We start from the raw sequence: 14,249 nt of genomic DNA on the forward strand, positions 1-14,249 counted from the left end.
GAAGCAGTGGCGTCACAAGGGGGTGCGGGGGGAGGGGGGCGGACCGCCCCGGGTGAAAGAGCTTCGGGGGGTGTCGCGACGGGCCACAAGAAGGGGGGGGGGGGGGGGGGAGGAGTCGCGGCAGGTGGCGAGCGGAGGAAGCGGCACCCGGGGCGGCCCCCTGCCCCGGGTGCCGCTAACCCTAGTGACGCCACTGCGTGGAAGCTAAGCTAGCCTCGGCGATGTTGCACACGATAGTTGATGCCAAGTATAGATGCTGATTATAGTCAGTTTCACATTAAGTTCGACCCCAGCCAACGGCCCAATTCGATGGGCCCATTTAGGCAATGCCGAAAAGTGCTTCGTCATGTCGACATTGTGCGTATGCTCTCCCCAGCAAAACCAATCAGGCACAGAAGAAAATGCGGGATCAGGGCGCGTTCCCTGCAAGTGACTGTGTTTGCCGGTGACAGTCAACAGCCAAGGACAGCGAGCGCCATGTCGACAGACTTGTCGCGCTGCCTCATCGGCTTCATCGCTTGGTAGCGCGGGCCGCAGTTGGACCACGGTGTAAGATATAGGTGTGGACACAGCGCGTCGCCGCTGCCAGATAAAATACTCTCGTTCCCAATTTGTTACAAGCCGCACCAAGTGGCTCTTGGATGTGGGGCTAAAGGCAGTGTAGCGGGCCCAGTTTCCTATGCCTCTCTGTAAACTGTTTTATCGTGGGTAGCGCCATTTTGAATACTATAGCACCACCTAGCGAGCCTCAGATTTCGCGGCCATACTGGGTGGCTAGAAACTTTGGCGAAAGTGCTCTTCGGGACGCCGCTCTCGCGCTGGGTCTGCCCTCTGGGTGCTCATAAAGTGCTGGGTTTCCAACTTAGGGCACGTCTTGTGCTCTTGTGTGACGCGGATGGCGTTTTTTAACTCAATGGGAACGTTCTTTGCCCCGTATTAGGGCGTCCGCCAAGGCGGCGATGCAGAGAAGTGTGACACGAAAAGCGCTACTTATAGAAATCGAAGGCGAGTACTCTAAATATTGTATCAGTTATCAGCGTTAGAATTTTTTTTCGGGGTTTTTTGTAGCTCAAGGTGCAATACATCGAAAAATTGTGGCACTTCGTGTCGTCCATAATAGTAAAACATAATGTGAACAAGGACACGCGATAAAAGAACATTATAGGGAACGATTGAAGACAGCTCCCTTCGGCTTGAAAACATTATTTAAGGATTACGTGTCGACGAGTGCGTTTTTTATCAAAAACTGAAAACAGTAAAGTCAATGGGCTTATTGCTGGAGTGAGTCGATCAATGATTCAGCGATTCGAAATTGATGCATGAGCATGCTTGAACAATAGCAATGGAAGTTTTCTTTCCAGCTACATGATGTACTCATTTTCAATATAAAAAAATCCAGTCGCGTTGTAACGGTCAACATAAGTTCACGGCGCTCTCGTATAGCTCAGAAGATCACGATTCACAAAAAAACGATAGAACGTTTCGACAATTTTCCGCCACACCCGTCGGCGGAAATAAGCCTTCGACTAAGCCGTTGTAGATAATAAAATCAAGTCAATGACACCCCTGCAAAATATTAACATTCAGATAACTGAAGTTAGGAAATGTTACAAGCTGAAACAGCAATTCTCACACAGAAAACTTGAACGCACCTTGCGAACGTACCCTACGATATCGTTGAGTTCGGTGCGCGCTCTATTCACAAAATGTTCCGAGCACAATCGAGAGGATGGCGTTAAGGAAAAGCATTTTTGATTTACGGACGGAACCCACTGCCGCCGGAGGCTTTGATAGTTTGGAAAGCGATGTAGTTTGAAGGCATTAAAGCCGCAATGGCCCTGTCGGATCTCGTGCGCGACACAGACGCGCTCCGATAATATTCTGCACTTTCGGATGTTATTCGCGCAGCTTATTACCCAACAATGGTGTCCCGATGACTAGGGGTTGTCGCCATTGAATGTGATACCTCTACATAAATCGGGAAGGAAAAAAAATGGAAGAAACCGCAAAGAAAACAAGTGAACTTGGAGCATGATGCGTCCAAGGCGTTCATCCGAGTTTTTCGCTCGTTCCCAACGAACCAGCAACGGGAAGAGCCCCGGTAGCCCTTTCCCCCTTTACTCTCTTGCCCTCTTTCAGTAAAACGATCTATTGGACACATGCTTGTTTTCTGAGTCATATCTTGGGTGCGCCGCGTCATGTTGAACTTGGCATTTGTGCTATGGGTGTTGATTATATTCCCTTCACCCATAAATTGAGACTGCAGCCACTGCCACAAGCACGAGAGCTCGAGGTCGCAAATTTGAGGCGTTTTTTAGCAGAACGAGCATTCGCGCAAGAAATGCACGTCTCAATGCTAGGAGCGCCGGCTAGCTCGCGTTTGTAGCTTTGGCTGCACTCTCAGCTTAAAGGGACCATGAGACAATTTTTCAACTTCTTCCTCCTTAGCTTTAATCCTCCACTACAAAGCGAATTGAGAAATCACGTCGTCGTGACATGCTTAAGCCCCGGTGCGATGAGTCCTAGCTTCCGCCGTGATTTTTGAGCACACCATAGAGCTTGTCAATCGCAAGTGATGATAAGTTAGTCAGGGCCCTCATTGCCCACGAACGCAAATCCAAATAGTCGTAGACGTATTGATTGTTGACGAGCGCATACGTGCCAGGGACTCAGTTGTCGTGTCCAATGCGTGAACTGGGGTCGACTTGCTTGTTTTGGGTACCGCGGATGTATCGTAGTAAAAAGGCGGAAAGTTTCAACGGAGAGAAGGTACGAAATAGTCAGTTTTATTTTCGAACGTTCGTACCGAAACACTGGCTTTTGACTTTCTAACCTCTTTCTTTTGGTCCACTAAACGATACGCGATTAGAACAGTCACAATAAAAAAAAAGAATTAGAGCGCAGTTTTTGAAGAGGAGGATGAGAGGGTACGGAGAGCAGGGTATGCCCCCCTCCTCCTCCCTCTCCCCTCCTCCAGCCTCCTCCTTCCTCCTCCTCTCGTTCTCCCCGCCTCGTCCTCCCCCTATTGAAAATAATTCTGAAGGGCCCATCAGCCTTGAAGGATCATGGGACCTCACAGGCCTTCAAAACCCTTCAAAAATACCCCACAGTAAAACCCTTCAAGGATACCCCACAGAAAAACCCTTCAGCCCCACATCCCTTCAGCCAAACCCCTTGGCCCATCAACCTTTTAGACGCGCAAATAACTGTGAATCATAGACAAAAATGCAGTTCAAAACGTGATTGGAAGTTTATTTCAGACGTTTTGTTTTACATACATATTGTAACTCAAAAAGACGATAAAAACCAACGTTTGTTCAGTCTTGGACGGAAGCAGCTGTAGATAAAAACCATCAAATCAAATAGGGACAACTGAGTTCTTTATCACACAAATCAACATATATTAAAGTACTCACAATGCCGCTGGGTACATTCCTGATATACGGTAATCCAGCTAATAAAACCGAGCAGGTGCACCTCACCGACACATATACACACTAAGTAAGCACGTTTGGCGAAAACCACGAGCTCGCAAGCAGCATCGCCACCGTTGAGAAATCCTGAGCACAGCCAAGGTGTCGTCCCTGATGCCGTCGTGGCGGCGTCTTCGGCACCATTTTCGCTAGCTGGATGCTCGTGAAGCTCGATGGACGAAGAGGTGCACGGAACAAGTCCGGACAGCGGCCGCCATCCACCGTCTCAGGTCCCGCAGTGGCATAATCCCAGTGCGCAGGCGCTACGTGCGGTGGGACGCTGACTCCGACTGCCTGATTTGCGGCCAGTAGGCCGATACCGGCTGGCGCGGGAGATCGCTGGAGAGGCCGTCCTGCTGAGGGTCTTCGAGCGTCGCCTAGCCTTCTAGTGGGTCCCTGGTCACTGCGGCATCCAGGGCAATCAGCAGGCTGACAGACTGGCCGACCACGTGCACGACGAGCCCCGGTTCCGGACGTCCAGCGTTGGCCCCTTCGCCGACGCCAAACTCCTTGTCGCCCGAGCGGCCGATGCGGCGCACCCCGATGAGCGGTGCGCGGCCGGGAATCACCCCGCAAGACCCCCCCGGGGCACGAGTCGTCGGAGTCAGTGCCGTCGTACACCGCATCCGAACGAACTGCGCCATGATCCCGGTGCGGCTCCGCTGTTTCCGCCGCGACGCCGAAACGCCAACCGACGCTGCCGGAACTGCGGAGAGCGGACAGATATGGCGCACCTCCTCGTCGCCTGCACGGAGCACGACGGTGCTAGGGCGGCCATGACAGCATCCCCTGCAGCGCTGGGCCTTCCCTGCGGAACGAAAGACGAGATTTTGCTGCTACAAGGCGACAGACGCATCAAGAAAAGAGCTCTAAAGATCATGCTCACCTTTCTTGAGGATACCAGCCTCATCGAATCGCTGTGAGCCCGTGGACTAGAGGATGGCGCGGCCGGTTAAATAGACCACCGGGTGGTTGCCTCAAACCGGAGGACTTGCCAGGCGACGAAAAAGGGACAAATATGACTTCCGCGCGGCTTTCCCGAGCTTCCCTCTCCCAGCGCCACCGGTCCGGTAACTCCCCCTCGCCCAACGGGGATCTTTTTCCCCCGCTGGATTCCTGTTTTACCCCTCTCTACCTCCCGGCTTTCTTCTTCGGCCATTCCCCTCCCTCCCTCGCCTCTATTTTCAACTCTTATCTCCCCATACCTCCCTGCTTCTCCCCCCCCCCCCCCCCAGAGCCAGTGAGAAATGCGCCCTGCGCACATACACTATTTTCTCTCATTTTCCCTCCTCATTTTCATTTACAACGCTCACAAAGACACACCGAGCGGACGGGATTGCGTTCGCTTGCAAAAGCCGCTAGGCCGGCGCCTCGTCAATTCTCCAAATGGGGCGGTCATCCCCAGTGGCCTCTTTGGGGACCGAACACCCGGGCAGTGACAGACGGGTCCAGGAGCCGACTCGTGTTTGATAGAGGGGCAGTAATAAAAATATGACCGGACTCACATACGATCGGCATTCTCCAAACGGTTATTTTTTCCCCATCGCAAACAGTAAGTAGCTAATTAAACTTGTGGAAGAAAACCAGAAGGACGGACAACCATGAAAGTTTGCTGTTGTCCGTCCTTCTCGTTTTCTTCCTCAAGCTTAATTATCCATATCATCCCGCTCGTTCGGTCCTTAAATAAGTAGCTACCCAAGCAGCACGTTGTGAATGGGCCATCGCTGGCAAGTGTACTATGGCCAACCAGATTTTCGATGGCCCAAGCTTGGCCAAAGTGCTCGGCAATAGAAGTGTTTTCGTCCTCGTCTGGTGACTTGCCATTCACTTTATGCCAGTCGCTGGCCGTTCACTTTAGGCCAGTGACTGGCCATTCACTTTACTCCAGTGACTGGCCATTCACCTTTGTCCAGTGGCTGGCCATTCACTTTAGGTCAGAGACTGGCCATTCACCTTTGGCCAGTGACTGGCCATTCACATTTGGCCAGTGACTAGCCATTCACTTTAGGCCAGTGACTTGCCATTCACCTTTGGCCAGTCACTTTCGGCCAGCCACTGGCCATTGACTTCCGGCCAGTCACTGGCAGAAAGTGGCTGTAGTTATACACTTAATACATAATTTATCACAGACTGCCTCAGTGTTCCTCAGAAGACTGTCAAGAGTTTCGGGAGGTCATGTTTTATAACTCAACCCCAGGAACTCTTACATAGTAATGACACGCGAAGCTGCTGCAAGGCTGCTCAATATGTATTGGACTTTTTGAGTACCAAGTCTTACGACGCTGGTTGCGACCACCATTCCAGTCGTCGTAGGTTCAGGGATGGTATGTTGTCCCACCATTAAGATCCCCCGGTAGTGCAGCAGTAAAAAAAAAATAAAAAGAAGTAACTTTAGGTGAAGGGACAGTGCAACAATAAAGAGTTTTATTAGATCTTTCCGATACCTCCGATAGTCCCGATAACGATACCATGCATGCGCAAGGGAGGCGGTGGCGGAGTATCGGGTATCGTTATCGGAGTCATGGGAGCGATCTACTAAAACTCTACTGTTCAGTTACAATATTTTTCACTTTACACACGCTTACTGGCACTAATGGGAAAGACAAGCCTTGAGTACACAGTAAAGGTTTTTACACACTTAAGGGTGTAAATCAGTTTGTCCCTGGGCTAACACCCTTATGGCGTTCAGGCAAGCACCCTTCACAAAGGGTGCTTGCTAACACCCTTGGTGAAGGGTGCTTGGCATGAAATGGACACCTGCTGGAGTGGCCCAGTGAATGCTGGGCCACCCCAGCCAATCTGGCGCCGGGAGAGTATCATGCGACGTTTTGGTTATGTGGAGTTCAAGGTCACATGACGCTCTCTCGACGCTGGATTGGCTGGTAGCGTCTGCCGCGCTCGGACGAAGGGTGAAATTAAGTATAGACCCCAGTATACATTTCATTGGAATGTGTCCAATACACATATCAGAACTTGTAAATTGTACGAAAATCATATATGCTATTGCATATTCTTATATTATTATTATATGATTTATAGCTTATCATGTTTACTGAACACATTTAAACTTTTTTCACTTAGAGGGATTGCCACATCAGCAGATACGAGGCACGTGATAAAGAAATAACGAGTCACACTAAACACAACTCACTTCATGAAGAAGTAATACAAAAGAGCCCCTTGCAAGCCACATCATAACCCCGTGGGCACTTGGGAAGTGTTACGGCACCCCCCTTTCTCGAACTCTAAGTGAGCAAGCAGTGGCCCCAAGCATCGCACTGCACGGCTGAACCATTGTGAACATCATGGTCTGCCACAAACGAAGCATGTAAAGCTTTCCTGTTTGGAGATTAAGTGACATGTTTTGTTTGTCTCAGAGGATTGCAAGCAACACGCTTCGCTTATCACTTGTCTCCTACGCGCATATGTTTACTAATTGGAAGCAGGGTAGAGGGGGGTGGTTTAGCCCTTGACTGAACCACAGCAGTATTTCAGTATGACATCAATTAGAATGTGTTAAATTGAACATTTATTGAACCTTGAGAAATGGAAAATACAATGTATGCCATTCCATGAAATAAAGAATGCTATCTGCTAACATGTAATGAAAAATATTACAGAATGAACTTGCACTCTAGGGCAAAAAAGCAAACGTTTCATAGAAGACGCTATCCTCTTGCTCACGTACAAAGAAAATTATAAAGTTCTGGAAGACGACTATGGATAAGGAACTCGTACAGCTAAATTCTAAGCACCTCGTCTACAGGAGGTCAGCATTAGTTATCACAGAAAGTGCCCAACATTTAAATAAATAAAAAGAAAACATGCCTCCATAAAACCTTCTATCATTCGTTCTGGAAGCAAAATAAAAATTAACCTGATAATACTGGCGAGAAAAGTGGATTATGCACTTTTAAAACGGCTCACAAAACATCTCTTCAACCACATACCTTTCTGCAAACTTCGTTCAAAAATTTAATTACGACTGCCCTTGGATTGGTGTCGCTCAAGCCAAGGAAAATCCTCTCCAGAGCAACCAGTGCGTTGGAGGCCTTGCATTCATACTCGATGCTGAAAAGCCAATATGCTGCCAACAACATGCACAGCCCATATCTGCATTAAAAACGGAGAACAAGCGCTCACGATCCTCAACAAGGTGAAGAAAGTCTGCATCGTCCAGCTCTTGCTTGTTGTAGAGGACACATGGTGCCGGTGGGGTGTTCTCGTCCTGCGTTAGGTAAAAGGATAAAGCAAACATATTTTAGTGTAGAAGGTCAAAACATGTTTGCTCTTGTCAACTGCTATTATTCACTGCAGTTAAGGCCATGAGCATCAGCCTCCACACAGGCATACAGTGCTTATGTTGGAACAAGTAACCGGCGTCTGCAGCAATGTAAAACGAATGAAGAATTACAACCGGGGCAACATCACAACATGCAAGCATTGCGATGTAATCTTAGGGGCACTTGTGAGTATCTCTATTTCTGTACCGAAATGTATTTCCGAAATCTATTTGTGTTTCAGTAGTGAAATACTTTTGCGATGTATTATGATACGCTGCTAGACTTATGTATCTTGTTACATTTATTGTTAGAAATGAGCTGACAGGTTTGGAGATAAAAAAAAAAAAGCGACTGAAAAATCCGACGCATCACTGGTTTATTTTGGCAATGAGTGATTTTTTGCTTTCCTCTCACTTTTAACTTCTACAGCGGCCGGTTTTCTTTCTGCTGACAGCAGTCTTCCTGTGTACATTTGAGGTTATTGTATGGGTAAGAGGCCACCAACAAATGCACAGATGAGAAACAATATGTCTAAAAGAAGAAGGCAAAAAGCAGGGACGTTTGGGCAGACACGTTTTGTCAGGCGGTGTCATCGGTCGCCAGCGTTCATTGGGTGTGATAATGGGTTCTTTTCGGTATCAGCGAACATAGCCAAGGGAAGTCAAGTTGCAAAAAAAAAAAAGGGACAAACACCGACAGAAGGCGGGGAGCTTAGGTGCTACAATCTATGTTTGCCACAGACGCACTCTTCTAAACCTCGCCACCCTGCATTTATGACCCGTAGAGAGCTGCCGACTGACCATAACGGTACATGCTAATATTTGTCCCTTGGCCAATATTAATTTTTTTTTTTTGCCTCCTCCTCTACACTGAAAAACCCAAAGATAAAGGTTACAGAAAACAGCCAACATAAAAATGTTTCGCGTGTAGCTGTAGAAATTAATTTTCAAGAGCTACATTTTAAGTACAGTCGCCGGCCATATGAACTCCCCCGTCCAAACACCAACCGGTGCAGCAAAAATCCAGCATGCAGCGTGTCGAGGTTGACGGCTGCGGTTTTCAACGGTGAAGGGGGTGATTACACATTAAAAGGTGCTCGTGATAATATATTTCTACAGCTATCTATGATACATTGTTGCGTTTGCACCTCAATGCACCCCTCGAATCCGTGACAGACAAAGGTGTTCTGACAAAATATACAATGAGCTGTCTGCGTCAAGAGAAGAGCAATCTCGGTAGCCCGAAAGGTAACCTGCGGCTGCTGGATGACTTTATGTAAACGGACCCAGAATTCACGGGCTTGGAGAGAGGTGCAGAAACTATGTGACATTCAACTGAAAAGTCAATAAGCTCAAATTATTATCCATTTTAAGCCAAAATCCACGATTCGCACATGCCTATTATTTTCACAATGAAGCCAAAGGCGAACCAAGTAGTAATCCGTTGATTTATTGTCGAATAGAATACACTTTGAGTACCAAACTGGATGCTTTGCTTATGTTTGGAAGGTTGCAATGACAAATGCAATACTTAATTGGGTGAACAGCAAAGTTTTGTAACAATTATGTGCATGATTACATTCTACAAGTCGTCTTACGTGTATACACTCTGCACAGCATTCTATTTGAAAGCTAACAAAATTAAAAAAAAAGGCCATGAGAGTTCTGTCGATGTCTTCACTGCGTGTTCGTGGGACTCGGCGGACATTAGTAAAGGGGATAACTGTCACAGTACGTTGACTAATTGACCAAAATCTGTTAGCTTTGCAATTCATGGCTTTATGGAGCATGTTGCAACTGCAGTGTTAAAAGCCAGTCAATATTAAAGGCTATCCCTATTTAAACCATTCACAAAACGCCAAGCGGCTTGAAGGTATTCATTGTCCAACTTTTGCGTTTTTAATGTCGGATGCAAAAACCGTGCTCAGCTTGAGCTCAAGTTTTCGTGCCGTTAATAATGGGCAGTAGAGTCCCCTAGTCATACCGGGTACTACGTCGTCACTATCTCGACAGTGTGTTTTTGGCGGAAGCATCGGCGTCATACTTCCAAGATAGTGAAAGTGCGTCCGAAGCAACCAGGTCCGCACGACATCCTGAAGCCTTCTGAGCGCAAGATTTTGGAATTGGCGACGAAAAGGCAGATTTTTATCCCTGAATATTTGGAAACTTGTTGCCATTCGCAAATTGTGTCAATTGTGTTAGTCTTTAATATTCACTGCCTTTGAAACTAGAATTGAAACACACCCCATAAAACCATTATTAAAAATGTTGGTTAATTAGTTTTGAATAACATACTGCTAAGGGTTTTCCCCTTATGTAATGTCCTCTGAGCCCCGCAAACACACATTGAAGTCAACATCCAAGTAACACTCACGCCGTTTTTTGTTTTTTTTTTTACTTTGTTTGAATCAAAATAGAAAGCTTTGTATTTATGTATATATAAATATAATAAATACCGGGTGCATGTGCATGCAGCCGAGCACCATCGCACTATAGAGGTCCATTTTTTTCTGAAGTAAAACTGGTTCAAACGGACAAGGCCAGTTTTACATAAACCCCCAGCACTGCATGTACCAATGAGTGCCAAACATGATTGCTCACCTCATAGAACACTCTGCGCGGCTTGAAGATAGCGGCTTGCGGTCTTGGACGGTGAGTCTACTCGCTTGGTGCAGCTGGGACCTACAATAAATTCAATACCGCTTGCCATATCCCACAGAGTAACAAAGAAAAGCCAGTAATACATAAGTCTACAGCACGACATGTTCCAAGGACCGCTAGAAATTCTCGTTCGACTCATAGAACATTTCACGCGACAAAACCATGCGTTAAGGACCGATTGAACTTAGTATAAATGTTGCAGAAAAATAAGGATATGTATTCAGCTGTGTCAAAACACGTGATCTAATGTAATAATTGTGTGGCCTTAAAGGGGTAGGGAAACGAAATTTCAGCGCTCATTTTCTAGCTTGAATATGTTGCATGTTGCACCCTAACCTCAAAAAGACCAGTCTTCCGTTGAAAGGCACAAGAAAACTAATTTTAAAGCAAAATAAACGATCTCTCAATGTGCACCTGGTGGATGCATGCGGAGCCTATTTGGGAGGTAATCTAGCAACACTGAGGAACTTGCTACGTAGTCGTGACGTAGAAGATTCCTTCGGAGCAGCGCCGCCCTTTGGAATTTCAACATTTTCTTTCTTAGCTTTCCTCCTGGCTCAACTCACAAATCGCGCATTGTACCAAACGGTCGAAGAAGACGGAAAAGAAGCACTCCCCTCATTCTCGGACCCTCGTTCGTGCAACCGGAAACAGCCATTCTCTCCCTAGAAGATTAGCCCGTCGCTCAAAACTCGAACAAAAGTTGCTTTCCCCAACCCGTTCAGCTCTAAGCTGACAGTGTCGAGGAAGCTACGTGCTCCTTGGGCCAGCCCACGTGTGCCAGCCATACGCTCGTAACGCCACACGTACAGAGCGCGACACTGTTAGCGCGAACAAGCGATCGCCGGTTTTTCCAGTTTTTATTTTTGAAGCCAAGTATTGTCATCCAAGTTATTATTGCTACGGAAAGAGCTCATTTAGTTCTATAATGTAAGCGATAAAATTTCGTGCTCGCTAATACTATTTAGAAGTAAAATGCGAAAATGCGTCGATGTCGTGTTCGCGCTAACAGTGTCGCGATGTGTACTTCGAACGGCTCGGTTGTAACGCGCTGATGCTATTGACACCACCACAACGCTTGCAACGCCACCAAGGGTAAAGCTCATAACCACGCCTGCCTTGCTACTCCACGAACGCGGAAAATCTTTTCTTTCTGTTTTTGTTTGCGCCGGATATTCCATGACGCATCGCGCTCTCCGTTCGCTTCTCTTCGAGCGCTTGCTCGAGTGCACCGTTTGGAACGAAAAATATAGCCAGTCGTTCAAAATACAAACGTGCGATTATCATTTACGGTTATTATCCGTCATGCTTGACTTACTTCCGAACGAAATTTGAATATTTCATTTTTTGTTTCCGTACCCCTTTAAAGAACACAACTGTGATGATGAATTAATGAATGATGATGATGAAATAATTTTGACGAAAGAGAGTGACCACAAGTGTATACTGAAAGAATCACTAACAATGATGAAACCTAGAAATCTATTAGTGTCTTCCCTGTGTTTTGCCATCGAGTGGAAGAAGTTTCTTGGCCTATATTTTTGTTCGAAACAGGTGTGATGCGTCCGTCTGTTTTTTTTAAATCTTGATGTTGTGCATATTTTTTATTTCCTAGGTTGAAAGATCAAGGCATTCCCTGTTGTTTGTTCAATCACATTTACCCGAATGTTAGTAGGTTGCTTTTTTTATGTTTACTGTCCTTGGGTATGTCAGGGGTTGTGAACAGTAAAACGCTGTAAGGCCCAGGAAGGAATTTCCTTTGTAAAGTGGTGGCAAGCAGAAGAGAAATTGTAAAGACTGACTTCATGTCTTCCCCTACGTTTTCTTTTTTGGGTCGCCTATTCATTTTTTTCCCATTAATATTCAGCTGTGTTTGATACTTCTCTGCGTTTGTGTCATCTTTCAGAGAATCCGTCTTTAATACATTATGTGTCTAGCCTGTTTAGCTGGCTTGCACCCTCGTTTTTGTTTATTAATAAATGACTAGGATTCAACTGCAAGCACGGTGTTGATTCATACTAATAAATAGCAGCATACTTTTATTGACTAGTGCTGATGATTGGACTAGTTAGTAGCCAATTATTGAAAAGAAATCATGAAGAATATGGGAACGGAGGATATGAACACAACACAGCGCTGTGTCGATCTCCTCCTTCTTGTCCGTGCCATTCACATACCAATTTTTTAATAACACATTTATTAATAATTTTCTGCTTGGTATCATCTGTATTTGGGTTTACTGGAACGACCCACCTGCTATTGCATTCACTTTAGGGCAGCTCCCCCTTCCTCATGGTGCCATCGTTCAGGAAGTGCAAGGTGGGTGTCACTCTCACTCTTGTGATTCAGTTCCCCAGGTTCCCATGGGTTTCAAGCTGCTAGCCAAACTGAGTCAGGCTTTCCAGCCCTGCTGGAAATGTCAATTCCACTCTTTTAGACGTAGACACCCACATTTTGCATGTACGTGAAAGAAGCTCTAACGGAGAGGAAACAAAATGATTGGCCTTTTTTTAATGCATCCTTTTCTTTTGCTGAGAACATACATAAACGTTACACGATAGTGTACATTCAGTAGTGCGGCTTAATTTAGGAAGAGCACAATTACGACTTTGTAACCAATTAATAGTTGGCATTTATTTGTTTATTACTATTGGTTATTATTCTTTGACAGGAAAACTAACCGGGCGAGTTGGTACGGTGGTAGTCTTAGAACTCCATCAAATATTCAGGTTTGACATTAGTCAATTTTTTCCGCCTTTTTTCATGTTTTTGCTTTTTCTAGCTGCTCTGATTTTTGTAAGGGCTTTCGCCACTACTAAAAAACGTGACATCTAAACTCCTTTTATGTTTTTGCATCACACAATCGTAAACGTAAAAAGTGTGCCGGTTCGGTAAACGCGAAGAGACCTAATTTCCGAGGGTAAAAGCTCTAAAAACAACGGACAAGTAAAAGAAACGAAAAACACAGGGCGTTGTTTGTCTGTTGTTTTCAGCGCTTTTACCCTCGAAAAAATGACGAAGAGACCGCGCGTCTCTACGTCACAGGCATTAGCTTATGCAAAAAATCATGCTGCATGCTCGCTCTTGTAACGTTTTTCTCGCTCCCGCTTTATGAAACAAATCGGTGGCGAGCGGCTGTTAGGACAAGACGTCAGAACTAGCATGACCTGTGATTAACACTTTGGGACGGCGACTGAATGCTTGAACTGCCGTCAGACGGCACCTGAACGCTCCGCACAAGCGTCGTCGGACGAGCGCCGCACGACGGCGCCCAGAATATGCCCAGTGCCCACGGTTCCGCCGCACGGGAATCTTTCTCACACTGCGGAGCGAGCCACAGGTTTTGAAGAGGTTACGCTCTTTTCAAATAATGAAATAACACAGGGCAGATGCACAGTTAGAATCAAGCATAGCTTAGCAAGCACACGGTACACGACAAAGTTTGAAACAGCAGCCCACTTCGCAGAAACAAAAGAAAGTTGCTTACCGGCGTTTGCACGAGTCGTGCATGGGCGGTTCTGAACTTACGGGCGTTGGCAAGACGCAGCGTCTCCCAGCTGTCAGTCGTCGATTGCTATTCTTGAACACGGTATTCGTAAGGAAGATATCTAAAATATCCACTAAAACGGCTAAAACGTAAAAAAAGGAGATTTCCGAAACCTCTTAACTCCAACGGACATTCAACCGAGCCCAACGGAAGCTGATTGCAATAGCCATTGCCTTGCGCAGTCTTCAAGAGTCTGTTTTCCTTTTTATTTATTGCTATTTTTTTAGAACGATGCTAAGCAAATTATTATAATATTAGTAACAATAAGAATGTCCTTAGAATAATA

Source organism: Ixodes scapularis, unplaced genomic scaffold, assembly GCF_016920785.2.
Source record: "Ixodes scapularis isolate PalLabHiFi unplaced genomic scaffold, ASM1692078v2 PGA_scaffold8__174_contigs__length_109621045, whole genome shotgun sequence".
Classification (NCBI taxonomy): Eukaryota; Metazoa; Arthropoda; class Arachnida; order Ixodida; family Ixodidae; genus Ixodes; species Ixodes scapularis.